The sequence below is a fragment of the Colossoma macropomum genome, unplaced genomic scaffold, assembly GCF_904425465.1.
Source record: "Colossoma macropomum unplaced genomic scaffold, Colossoma_macropomum, whole genome shotgun sequence".
NCBI lineage: Eukaryota > Metazoa > Chordata > Actinopteri > Characiformes > Serrasalmidae > Colossoma > Colossoma macropomum.
The window spans coordinates 33283473-33297186 of NW_023494807.1; the positions used below are offsets into that span (position 1 = coordinate 33283473).

General features: G+C 42.2%; 1 pseudogene; it reads left to right on the forward strand.

The window, feature by feature from the left end:
- The first annotated feature begins 8487 nt into the window (after window positions 1–8487).
- LOC118796916 lies at window positions 8488–9648 on the forward strand (annotated as a pseudogene).
- Window positions 9649–13714: the final 4066 nt, after the last annotated feature.

Consider the following 13714-nt stretch of genomic DNA (forward strand, 5'->3'; position numbering starts at 1 on the left):
ACCATGCAGAGAACCGTTCAAGCATTCAAATGTTTCTTTAAGTTGTCACAGTTCTGTAGGCCTATACACACTTCCTTTTCTAAAGAGCCTCTGGGATTGTAACAAAATACATTTCTGATATTGTGATTATGTAACCTTGTTACATGTATTCCATTACTAACCAAGTCGGTAAACATATAAATGGCAACTGCAAAAATGCATCATCTATGAAGAAGTCTATAAGAACCTATGAATCTTTATGAAAGCTGATGCTGCAACTGAAGCAATTTAAAACAAAATAGAAATAGAAATAGAGTCACGTCTGACACAGGGTGAGAGGGTCTGGTCCATACTCCCTTAATGAGGCCAAGGTCCACTTCTTTGCCTTCTGAATCGTACAAAAGACAGCCTACTGCATTTGTGTGACGTACTGTGGCAATAAATTCTGATAATGGTGCTAAAGCAAAGTGCATTCAAATTCGTATATCTGAAAATATGGACAGACAATGAGATTTGCTGAGTTTAACTCAAGTTTCTGTGTCAAGCTCAAGGGTCACACTCTTGGCTAGAGATTTCCCTCCCCACCTGCAGAGGTCACTCTCTCCTAAGTTTTAATGCCTGTCTATCACCTGAAGCTTGTTGTGTCATTACTCTCTCTGTATTTTGGCTAGGGACTTTGTGAAGTCTTGCCAGATCATACATTGCAATTTTAAGCCTTTTAATTACTTATTATTCTTGGTGTTTTTCATGTTCATTGACCTACGCTTGTCTACTGTATTTTTTTCTAGATTTTTGGATTTCATCTTTGTTTTGGTTGCCTCAGATTGTTTGTATTACTCTTTGGCTGTAATAAAGTGAGCTTGCGCTTAGAATCACTTTCAATTTTGTTCTTTGATGTTACATTCAGTACAACATGAAAAACAAAATACAAAATGTGTCATAACTTTTGCACAGACCACATTTTGTTTTTTCCAGTATGTTAAATTCAGCAAATAAATAGTAGTGCATTGTGCCAGAGTGCCCAAACTTTTGCATATGATGATATACATAAACAGCAGAATTCTCCCAACGTCCAATCAGGCGCTCTGAAGGGGTGACACACATGCACAATGATTTCTCTTCTCCAAATTTATTCAAATACCTCTGCTTCCCAATATATTTTGGGGAACTTCTCTTATCTAATTTACAGTAACATGACTTTTTCCTGGCTCTGATTTCCCCACTTTGTCTATTAGTGCCACCTACTGGTGAGCTCCCACACCACCAATCAGTGAGCCCTCTAAATCATAAAGGGTGGAATGTGTTTGTTTCTTTGTTCAGACATGAAATAGAAATTTGACATCATTATTTTGAAGTACTGTGGCATACAGTGTTAGTCATACTGCCCAAACCTACAGTTCAACATTTCCAACCTTCTGTTCAAAATCAATGTTATCAAAGTAGAGAAAATAACATGGTTGTATGTTGTATGATCTGTAAAATTGCTTTGTACTGTGTAGGTGTCAGTAATTCCCCATCTGGCCACCAGATGTCTCTCTCTCCTGAGTACTAGCCCTGGTTCCAGGATCAAGCCACCTGGACCTCATTACCTCTCTGATCAATCTCACCCTAAATACTCCCCAAACTCAGCCAGTTGGTGTGAAGTATTACTAGTCCCTTTGAGTCTGACTACTGAGTGTTTTTGTTTTAACTTCTGGCATTTGGAACATCTGCCTTTTCTCCTTTGTCCTTTTTTCATTGCCTGCCTGAGGCATAGGACTGATTTACTGTTATGAACTCTTTGTTGTGCCTTTTTTACTAAGAATGTCAGATTACCCTGTTGTTAATAAACCTGTAAATGGATCCCTCACAACTCTCTCAGGCTGTGTTGTCACATTAGGTGAACATCTATGTGGATGCCGTAAACAACCACATGTGTAAGGCAATAGGGGGAGAGGGCAAATATGGGTAACCTACACCTACTGGGCTATGGAAGAAGATGTATGTGGGCGGGTCAAAAGGAAATACAAAAACAATAACTAAGAACAGAAAAAACATCCACAAACATACAGTGAAACCCCCAAAAGATAGTGTACACCCAGATCCTATATACAACCAAAAAACAACAACAAAAACCAACATCAACACACACAATATACATCTGCTCAGTCCTTTGGCTTCAACAAGTGAAGTCCTTGAGTCCAACGAAATTTTTAAACAAAGAACTGGGTTTGTTACTGATGGGGACAGATCCTTGAGGAATATGGATAGAAGGTGGAGATGGTTCTTGTGTGTGGATAGTCCATTGGAAAGTTGAGACTGTTGATCAGAGAGTTTCCAGCAAAATATGTTGAACAGTAATCCTTACGCCAACAATGGAATTGATGGGTGGCAAAAAGTCTCCTCCTAATGATACATTAGTAATTGAAAATGAGCAAAACAGCAACAAATACTGTAGGGTTTAACTAAACAAAGCCTTGAGTTAGCATAGCATGCTAACAGCTACATTAAATCCAGTTGGAAACCATATATATATAATATTTCATGAAAATGCCTCACCAAATCTAAAAGGACAAAAAGCATTGCATTACACCAGCATAGAAACACAAGTTTCCCAGCACAGGAGACAAGTAGCCTAAGCTGAGAGTACATGTATTACAAACAACTCTGTTCTACTTCCTGATTGCCTGGGTTTTTATTTCCTGAACCTGCTTTAAGGAGTCAGCATAGATTACAGCTCCCCCTGAGGCTGTAGGTGGAAATGGAAGTAATAATATAACCCATGGTAAGGAACATGATCATGTGACCATGATGGTTACATACTCCGCTTTCAGAAAGCGACCCATCTGGGTCATAATAAGGCTTATGATGCTCAGCATGGATGGTGTCAATTTGGTTAGGCTCATTAAGGTATGTGATTTTGTAATTAACTGGACCTAGCACCTTAACTATCTGGGCAGAACCTTTCCATCTTTCCGCCAGCTTGGCAGCAAATCCTACATATGTTCAAGACAATGGATGGGACCTCACCCACACCCTATCTCAACTATGGAAGCAGGCCAGAGACCTCCGGCAGCCATAGTACATGGCTTGTTTGGCCTGGACTTTCTCCATTTTCCCAGACCTGCTTGACAAGCTCTTGCTGCCATTGTGTCACCTTGTAGACAATCATGATCGGGAGATGGGGATTGGTTCAGAAACCTTTCAAAGGGGTCTTTCAAATTCCTTCCTATTGCTATCTCCACTGGTGTGAATCCAGTGCTCTCATGCCATGCTGAGTTAATGGCGAAGCAAAATTCAGCTAGCCATTGATCCCATAGCTAGCGTTCGCCTTGCATGAAGGATGCCATCATGGTCTTTAGATTTCTGTTGACTTGCTCCGTGAGGTTGTTATGGGGATGGTATGAGGTAGTTAGCTTTTGTACAATCAGACACCAAGTAAGCTGGAGTGCCCCAACAAGTGAATGTCTTTAACAAGGATGTTAGCTATTTGAGGGGCCTTAGCTGTCCTTAGCGGAAACAGTTCTACCCGCTTGCTGCAGTAATCCACAATCACCAGCAGATGTTCATTTTGCAGAGGACTTTTTGGCAAAGGGCCCATTAAGTCAATGCCTAACATATACCCTGGCTCAACTACTGGTGTAGATTGCATGAAGCCAGAATGTTTAGAAATTCGGGGCTTGTACTTTTGGTAGGTTTCACACTCCTTGCAGTAGTTCCACACATCTTTCCTTATTGTTGGCCAATACGCCATGTCTAAGAGTCGCATCAAGGTTTTCATCCTCCCTAGATGCCCCCCCAAAGAAGTATCATGAGCATATTGTAGGCTCCGCCCCTGCCGTCTCTATCTGGCGGGATCAGCGAGGGTCTCAATGCTCCAAGACCTGGACCGAGGACGGTGCCTACGCCAAAGACTCTTTAACTTCTGCTGACTTGTTATCTTTCAAATTGTCAAATTCCATTGAGGATATTTAAAAATTGTCCTCCTTCACTCATGCCTCCTTAGTCTTTCTGGCAGAACTTATGCATTCTCCAACGAAACATGGTGATTCTCCAAAATGTGGTCAATGGACAACCTTTTTCCAACTGATGGGACAACAGCAGTAACCAGGTTGCTTTCGGCCATGGTAGCCGTGGTTTCATTGTTATCAGTAATGATGACTGGTAAAGCAGACGTGCCTATTTTAAATTCAGCAACTGAGAAGAAGATCCAATTATTGCTATCCATGCTGACTCTAAACTTTAAGTAAATACACTATATTGTCAAAAGTATTCGCTTGTCTGCCTTCACACGCATATGAACTTGAGTGAATCCCATTCTTAATCCATAGGGTTTAATATGATGTCGGCCCACCCTTTACAGCTATAAAAGCTTCAACTCTTCTGGGAAGGCTTTCCACAAGGGTTAAGAGTGTTTATGGGAATTTTTGTCCTTCTTCCAGAAGCGCATTTGTGAGGTCAGACACTGATGTTGGACGAGAAAGCCTGGCTCGCAGTCTCTGCTCTAGTTCATCCCAAATGTGTTCTATCGGGTTGAGGTCAGGACTCTGTGCAGGCCAGTCAAGTTCTTCCACACCAAACTCGCTCATCCATGTCTTTATGGACCTTGCTTTGTGCACTGGTGCGCAGTCATGTTGGAACAGGAAGGGGCCAAACTCCCCAGACTGTTCCCACAAAGTTGGGAGCATGAAATTGTCCAAAATCTCTTGGTGCTGAAGCATTAAGAGTTCCTTTCACTGGAACTAAGGGGCCGAGCCCAACTCCTGAAAAACACCCCCACACCATAATCCCCCTCCACCAAACTTTACACTCGGCACAATGCAGTCAGACAAGTACCGTCTCCTGGCAACCACCAAACCCAGACTCATCCATCAGATGGCCAGACGGAGAAGCATGATTTGTCACTCCAGAGAACACGTCTCCACTGCTCTAGAGTCCAGTGGCGGTGCTTTACACCACTGCATTCAACGCTTTACATTGCGGTTGGTGATGTAAGGCTTGGATGCAGCTGCTCGGCCATGGAAACCCATTCCATGAAGCTCTCTATGCTGTTCTTGAGCTAATCTGAAGGCCACATGAAGTTTGGAGGTCTGTAGTGATTGACTCTGCAGAAAGTTGGTGACCTCTGCGCACTATGCACCTTAGCGTCCGCTGACCCTGCTCTGTCATTTTACATGGCCGACCACTTTGTGGCTGAGTTGCTGTCGTTCCCAATCGCTTCCACTTTGTTGTAATCCCACTGACAGTTGACCGTGGAATATTTAGTAGTGAGGAAATTTCACAACTGGACTTGTTGCACAGGTAGCATCCTATCACGGTACCACGCTGGAACTCACTGGGCTACTGAGAGCGACCCACTCTTTCACTAATGTTTGTAGAAGCAGTCTGCAGGCCTAGGGGCTCGGTTTATACACCTGTGGTCATGGAAGTGATTGGAACACCTGAATTGAATGATTTGGATGGGTGAGTGAATACTTTTGGCAATATAGTGTATGCTATTAAAAGAAATTCATGACATATAAAATCGTGTGAGATATTTGCAACTTTTTTGGATAGGATTGGGGATTTATGTACATTTATGTTAGTTGTCAACATTTTCCATCTGTGGTCTGTTACAGATCCTGGGCGAGCCCCCAAATGTTGCATCTCTGTATTAAATCTATGGTGTTCAGGTAACATGCACAATCTGAAGATATGTGTATTAGATAGGTCAGAGACAGGGAAGAAATAAAAGCATATTTTCTGACAATGTAAGATTATTCTCTATATAATGAAGTGTCTAAATATTTTTGATTTTATTTTTGTTATTTAACTTTTGTTTGTTGGCAAAAGCAGATCACTCCAATGGTCATTTCATGATTCGGAGTTAAACAAATCCATGTAATTGTCACGTTTCCCTTCGGTTCCCAAGCTGAACAGAACTCCAACTCCCATGATGCCTCTGACTCCCACATGACTCCTAACCAGAGTCATGTGACTTACCCACGTTCCCAATCACCCGAATACTGATTGTTTGCACCTGTGTCCCATCCTATTTAGACTCTCATGTTGTTCAGTTCTCTGCCGAGTTTTGACTAGCCATCTAGCATTATGAAGCGTTCATTGTCTGTTTGATTGCTTGTGTTTTGACTTTTGCTTGTTTGTTACTCCGAGTTTTTGCCTCTCCCTTTTGTACTCTGTTTTGGAGGTTTTGGATTTTGCTTCTTTATTTGACTATGTCTCTTGGTATGCCCCTCTACTACTTCTGTTTTTTGCTGTTGCTGACCTGGACTGTTTTTGACTACCCCTTCGTGCCTAAGCCCTTTATTAAAAACGCTCATCTTAATCTGCGAGTGTCTGATTTCTGTCCAGTCATGACAGTAATGGATACAAGTTTCTTTTAAGTGTAATATTTAACGTTCCTTAGCATAATACAAGCAAGTGAAGAGCTGAAAACTGCAACAAAAACAGCCTATTAATGGTCAATATTAAACATCTATAAGATCTGACTCACTGCTCCCTATATAGTGCACTATGTGAGTTATGAAATTTAGGCTTTTCCACCCAACTATTGCGCTTTGTGTCCAGTATGAATTGTGCTCACATGGTTGAATCCAAAGTTGTTCTCTGTTAGACACACTATGTTCTGTTTAGATGCAGTAGCCGCTATTTTAAAACCTACATGCTGCTCTTTGTAAGGAGGAGGGAGACGTTTGAGATTCTGTTTATAACAGTTCAAAGCTCTTGCATCACCTGACCTGAATACCGCTGATTGGCTGAATGGATTTATTGGATTCTGCTGGAGAGCAGCGTTTTTGTTTGACTTGTAAAATTTAAACTTGCAATGCTTACTTAAGTGCTGCACAAAAAGAGAGGTCTTCAAATAGTCTTTAATCATAGCAAGGTACTCTGATATTTGGACAACTAGCAGAAGTTGTTTGTTAATGCTTGTCTTCCATGTGTTTTGAAGGATGACGCCATGTTTGGCTTTGTATGCCTTAGAGTTTTAAATCTGCTGCAGTTACAGGAAGCAGTGAAGGGAACGCAGCAGTGGAGTGACATGAGTGAACCTGGGAAGATTAAAGACAATGAAGACTGTGATTAGTGAGACCTTTTCGGCTCATATTTAAATTAGTTGCAATAACCAATTAAAAAACTGACCACATCTATAAAAAACTCTTGTTTACCAAAAAAAACATCTAGATGGCCCATAAGACTTTTGAGATAATATTCTGTGGATGTTTTGGAAGACATGGGTCCTGTTACATCAGGTGTAAAGCTAACACCACATTCCAACATAAGAACATCATAACAACAGTAAAATATGGTGGTGGTAGTGTGATAGTCTGGGGCTGCTTTGCTTGTCCTAATTGATGGAACCCTGAATTCTGCTCTCTGTCAGAAAATCCTGAAAGAGCATATTCACCTATGTGACCTAGTTTGTGACCTAAAGCTCAAGCGCAGCTGGACAATGATCCGAAATCCACCTCTGAATGGCTCAAAAGAAACAAAATTAAGGTTTTGGAGTGGCCGAATCAAAGTCCTGACTTGAAAACTATTGAGATGCTGTGCCAGGACTTTACACAGGTAATTCATGCTCGAAGACCCTACAGTGTAGCTGCGTATTCTGTGCCAAAATTCCTCCATAGTGACAAAAAAAAGACTCCTTACAAGATATCGCAAACATTTGACACAATCCACTTCTCAAGTTTGGTCAGCCATTTTTAACCACACTGGGTTTTCAGTTAGTTTAACCCCAGGGTACTATCCTCAGTCTAATGGACAAAGTGAGTGTGTGAACCAGGAACTGGGAAAATTTCTGAGCCTGTAATGTTACAACGATTCCAAGGACTGATCCAGGTTTTATTGTATGGGTTGGAGATGGCAGGGAATTCATGCATCAGCTCAGCTACAGGAATTATCCCTTTTCAGTGCATTTTAGGTTTCCAGCCCCCTATCATTCCATGGACTGCCATGACTTTGCATGTCCCAGCAGTAGATGACTGGATGCAGAGAAGCAAAAGAGTATGGGAGGAGATGCATCAATGGATCGAAGTCGTCCTGCAAAGAAACAAGCAGCAAGTGGATTGCCTTTGATGAGAGAATCCGGACTTCCAACCAGGGGACGAGGTCTGGCTATCCACAAGGGACTTTAGATTTCCTGAGGGGAGCAAAAAACTTAATCCCAAGTACACTGGCCCTTTTAAAATTGTGAAAAGAATCAATGACGTCACTGACAAATTAGACTTATCTCCCATTATCATTATTATTCATGTTTCTCTGTTGAAACCTCTCATTCCAGGTTCGCTGGATGAGGCCACACCAACGTCACACCGCCCCCTCCTGAGGAGGTGGATGGAGCCCCTGTTTACGCTGTCTGCCAGTTGCTGGACTCCAGAAGATGAGGAGGCGCACTCCAGTACCTGGTAGACTGGGAGGGTTTTGATCCAGAGGAGCAACCCCTTGTAACATTATTTTTCACACTCAGGTCTCCTGAGGCTAACCAGCTAGCTTCTTCTTTTCAGTAACTAGAGTGAGGGCTGGGGTATGATGCCCTCTAGTAAGGCTGTGGTGTTTGTTGACCAACATGATAATCAAAGAGACCACAAAGCTGGAAGTGCATCTGTTCTCACAATCTGGAAGGCCAGGTATTAGATATCGTTCAGAACAACCACTTTACACGATTCTAAAAGATAAATATGGTAAACGTTATGCTAATGTATAATGCAAATATGTCTTCTGTCAAGGCTTTATAAGATAGCTGTTGATCTCATGTTGGCCCACCTCTAGGGATTTATCAGAGTGATGTCCAGTTACCATTGGGACTGCAACATTGTCAATGGACAGGTACTCTTTTTTTTTGGCTTCTAGTTTCCCAATGTTTTCAATTCTTTCTTTGCTTTCTTAGAACCAGAATGACTGGATTGGACCACCTAGCTATGGTGATAGCACATCCAAGCCGGTGCCCATCAATCCAGACTCCTGTGGAGATTGCTGCATCTGTGAGCATAGATGTCATCAGATTAGACCTTCTGTTCTAAACTATTCTAAAGAAGACCTTTGCCAGCTGAAACACCTAAAAATAACTCCCAATTACACCATCTCCACAAAATCATGGTGATTTTCTGAAATGTGGAAGATGGACAGACTTTATTCAACTGGTGGAGCAATGGTGGTAACCAGATTGCTTTTGGCCCTGGCAGCTGTGGATTCATTGTTATCAATAATGATGACTGGTAAGGCAACACATTCACAAAGTAAAATACTAAAAGCATAAATAAAGTGTTGTTGCTGTGCAAATTGATGAGTTTTTGGTCAACTCAGGACCCTGGATGCAACTCTGAACACTACTGTGAATTCGAACCACAGTAAGGAACCTACTGTGATGTGATCTCTGGCCAGAAGGAGGGAAGCAGATGCAATGAAAAGCAGGTGCAGGTTGGAGGAGACGGGTGTACCTATTTCAAAATCAGCAACTCAGAAGAAGATCCACAGAAGAAGATCCATCCATTTTTATCCATGCTGACTGTAAACTTTACATTAATATATTATTACAAATAAATCAATTGCATATAAAATCTTGTCCAACATCTGCAACATTTTTGCATGGGATTGGGGATTTATGTACATTTATGGTAATTGTCAACATTTTCCTTCCGTGGTCTGTTACAGATCTTGGACGAGCCCCCAAATGTTGCAACCATGTGTTAAATCTATGTTGTTCAGGTAGCACGCACAATCTGAAATTATGATGTGTATGAAATAGGGAGGAGACAAGGATGAAAACAAAAGCATATTTTCTGGCAAAATTATTCTCTTTATAAGGAAGTTATTAAGATTTAAGGGGTTCTTTATGAACAATGCCATTTAGGGAGGATAAAATTATAAACCACTAAAGAATTTTAGCTATGATCTCACTGTCCACAGCCAAGAACACAGAAGAAATTATTAACTAACAGTCATAATATTTAGCAAGAATAAAAAAGACAAATAGTGGTGTTAACTGTAAAGTCATATCAGAAGGGCAAAAATGCACAACATTAGTAATAATGCTTTCCTCGTTCTTACTGTCTGAGGGCATCTCCAGAGAACAATAAGCAAAGTACTAAATGCTGATTTCTCTATTTTCATGAGTTTTCATAAATGTTTAATTTTTTTATGGTGCACTGCAGGTAATATTAATAACACTGCTGTTGGGTTGTTTTGATTAAGTGAAAATAATAGATATCTTACAAAATGAAACTTTTTTTTTTGTTATTTAAATTTTGTGTTTTGGCAAAAGCAGATAACTCCAATGGTCATTTCATGTTTATGAGTTAAACAAAGCCACTTAATGCATACAAGTTTTTTTAAGTGCAAAATGTTCCTTTAACATAAAACAAGCTGGTAAAAAGCTGAAAAACTGCAACACAAACAGCCCAATAATGGTCAATATTATTATTAGACTGAATCTCAAATGGCTCACTGCTCCCTAGAAAGTGCACTATGTGAGTTATGAAATTTTGGCTTTTACACCCAAATATTATGATTTATGTCCAGTATGAATCCGGCACACATGGATGAATCCAAAGTCCAGGGTACAGGATATCACCAGCAGGTACCCAGTACTGCTCCTCAGGGCCCTCCCAGTCGACCAGGTATTGTAACTGGCCTCACTGTCTTCTAGAGTCCAGCAGCTGATGTAGGGTGTAGACTGGGGTCCCATCAATCTCCTCCGGGGGAGGGGGTGTGTAATCGGGCGAAGCCTCATCCAATGGACCAGGGACAACAGGCTTGAGAAAGAAAACGTGGAATGAGCATGAGACACGATAGCGATAAGGCAGGTCTGGTTTATAAGTAATGTCATTGACCTTTTCAAGTATCTTGGATGGACCAATGTATGTAGGATTTAGCTTTTTACTTCGCTCAGCAAACCCGAAATCCCAACAGCCCAGTCCTTGCTGTTTGTTCTGTTGAAGCACAGCTGTTTATGAATGAATGAATTCAGGACCATTGTGTTTGCACACAGAGGAATTAGACATCCACATTTTACACATCCATGCAGTGAAACACCCACATACATGCACACTAGTGAACACACACACTAGGGAGCAGTGAGCACACTTGCCCAGAGCAGAGGGCAGCTCTATCCATGGTGCCTGGGGGCAGTTGGGGGTTAGATGTCTTGCTCAACAGTACTTTACTCATGTCCTGTCAGCTCAGGGGATCAAATCAACGACTTTCCAACCTCTAGCCCATGACTGTACTTCGATCCTCTGTTGCATTTCTTCCTAGACTCCCACACTGTGATGCATCCACTCATTCAATGCAGGCACATCAGATGACATAACAGTCCATGGAGCAACAGGAGGTTGAAATCCCAGAACACCCTGGATTGGGGTGATACCAGTAGTGGAATTTATCAGAGAGTTTTGTGCTATTTCTGCCCAGACTAAATAACGGGACCAGTCGTTGGGGTTGTTATGACAGACAATAGTCAGAAACTCAGAAACAGATTTACCTACATGTTCAAAGAATGCACACCAGACTTTGGATGTGAACTGAGGTCCCCTATCTGAGAGAATGTCTTCTGGGATAACCAAAATTTCTGAATACCTGGTGGAACAAAGTTTCAGCAGTCTGAAATGCAGTATGTACTGAAGTGAAGGGGATGAATGTAACACTGCAAGAGAATCTGTCAATTACAGTGAGTACAAAGACGTGTGGAGACATTGCAAAGAGTGTGTTACATGCCAGAAGTACAAGCCGAGGATAACAAAGCTCCCTGGACAACTACAATCCACACCTGTACTGAAGCCTGGTTACATATTAGGGGTGGACATAATGAGTCCACTCCCAAAGCTCACTAAACAAAACTACCTGTTGGTAGTTGTTGATTATTGCAGTAAATGGGTGGAAGTATTTTCAATAAGGGGGCGAAGTCACCACAAATTGCTGTGATCCTGATAAGTGATATCTTCACACGCTGGGGCACACCTGTTTACTTGGTATCAGAACAGGGCGCACAGTTTACTTCACAGCTCCTGAACTCAGTGTGCAAGCAGTGGGGAGTCATACAAAAGCTGACCGCAGTATACCGGCAGGTCCGAAGGCCCAGTGTAAGCAACTTACTATTACAATGCCAAGAGGATGCCTACAAGTTTCCAGATGGGTGAACTAGTGTGCACACTTTTCTTTCTAATAAAAAAGGTTTGTTATGTAATTTTATGTATATTTCAGGGGTTTGATCTAATGTTTAGAGCCCTAGGTTGAGAGGGTGAATTTGGACTAAGATATTTTTGTTACTCTTATCTAGATGGACTATTTTTGCTTTTCTGTCTTCTGTCTGTGAGTCATGGTCCACACATTTACTGTGGGAACTGCTTGCAATAAGGATTACTGCCCGTGCAAAGACTCTCAAAGGCCTACCTTCATCATCGCCATCATGAGCTACTGACATTAACTACCTCCATCATTTGCCTCCATCTTCTCCCCCCTCAACTCCTGTGTTGCATGGTTTCTCCTCTCTCCTCAACCCTGCTCCTCCTCCTCCACCCTATTCTCTCACTCCTGAGGATTTTGTCACCTTCTTTGAGGAGAAGGTTGCTAGAATCTGCCAGTTTTTCCCCTTTGTCTCTACTCCTGTCTCCACTCCTTCCGCTAGGCATCATCCTCTTGTTCTCAATCCCTTAAACTGTTTTTTAACAGATGATGTCCTTCAACTGATCAAATCCAGTAACCCAACCACCTGCCCAGTGGATCCCATCCCATCCGCATTGCTCCAGTCAATCGCCGAGGATCTACTGCCCTTCATCACTTTTCTCATAAACAAGTCCTTGTCATCAGGTGAAGTTCCATCAACTTTCAAGACTGCAAGAGTACTTCCCATCCTGAAGAAGCCCATGCTTGACAGCTCTGATGTCAACAACTACAGACCGGTATCACTCCTTTCTTTCCTTTCAAAAATTCTTGAACGTGCAGTCTATAATCAACTGTCTCTCTTTCTCACACAGAACCAGCTTCAGGACCCCAACAAGTCTGGCTTCAAACCGGCACACTCAACAGAAACTGCTCTTATAGCAGTAGCCGAGAAGCTCCAGTCAGCATGATCAGCCAGTCTGTCATCTGTCCTGATTCTTCTTCCTCAGCAGCTTTTCACATGGTCAACCACACAATCATTCTGGACGTCCTCACCAACCTTGGAATCACTGGCTCTGTGTGGAAGTGGTTCAAGTCCCATCTGGAGGGTCGCTCTTATCAGGTAACATGGAGTCCAGGGTCCACATCCTCTCCATGCAGGCTCTCCAATGGTGTCCCACAAGGCTCAGTGCTGGGTCCTCTTCTCTTTTCTCTTTACACTAGCTCTCTTGGTGATGTAATATCCTCGCATCTCTTACCACTGTTATGCTGATGACACTCAACTAATGCTTTCTTTCTCACCTTCTGACACACAGGTTTCCAGTTGCATCTCGGCATGTCTGACTGACATCTCTTCTTGGATGGCAGCTCATCACCTGAAGCTCAATCCTAGCAAGACTGAGCTGCTATTCATCCCTGCAACTACAGGTCCTCATCATGATCTTGCCATCTCATTCGAGAACTCTCTGATTGTTCCGTCTGTAGAGGCAAGAAGTCTTGGTGTGATTCTGGATGGTCAGTTATCGTTCTTGGCTCATATAGCGAACCTAATTCGGTCATGCAGGTTTCTCCTGTACAACATCTGGAGGATCTGACCCTTTCTCACTCGAGAGGCCACCCAGGCGCTAGTTCAGTCTCTTGTCATGCAACTTACTTTTGG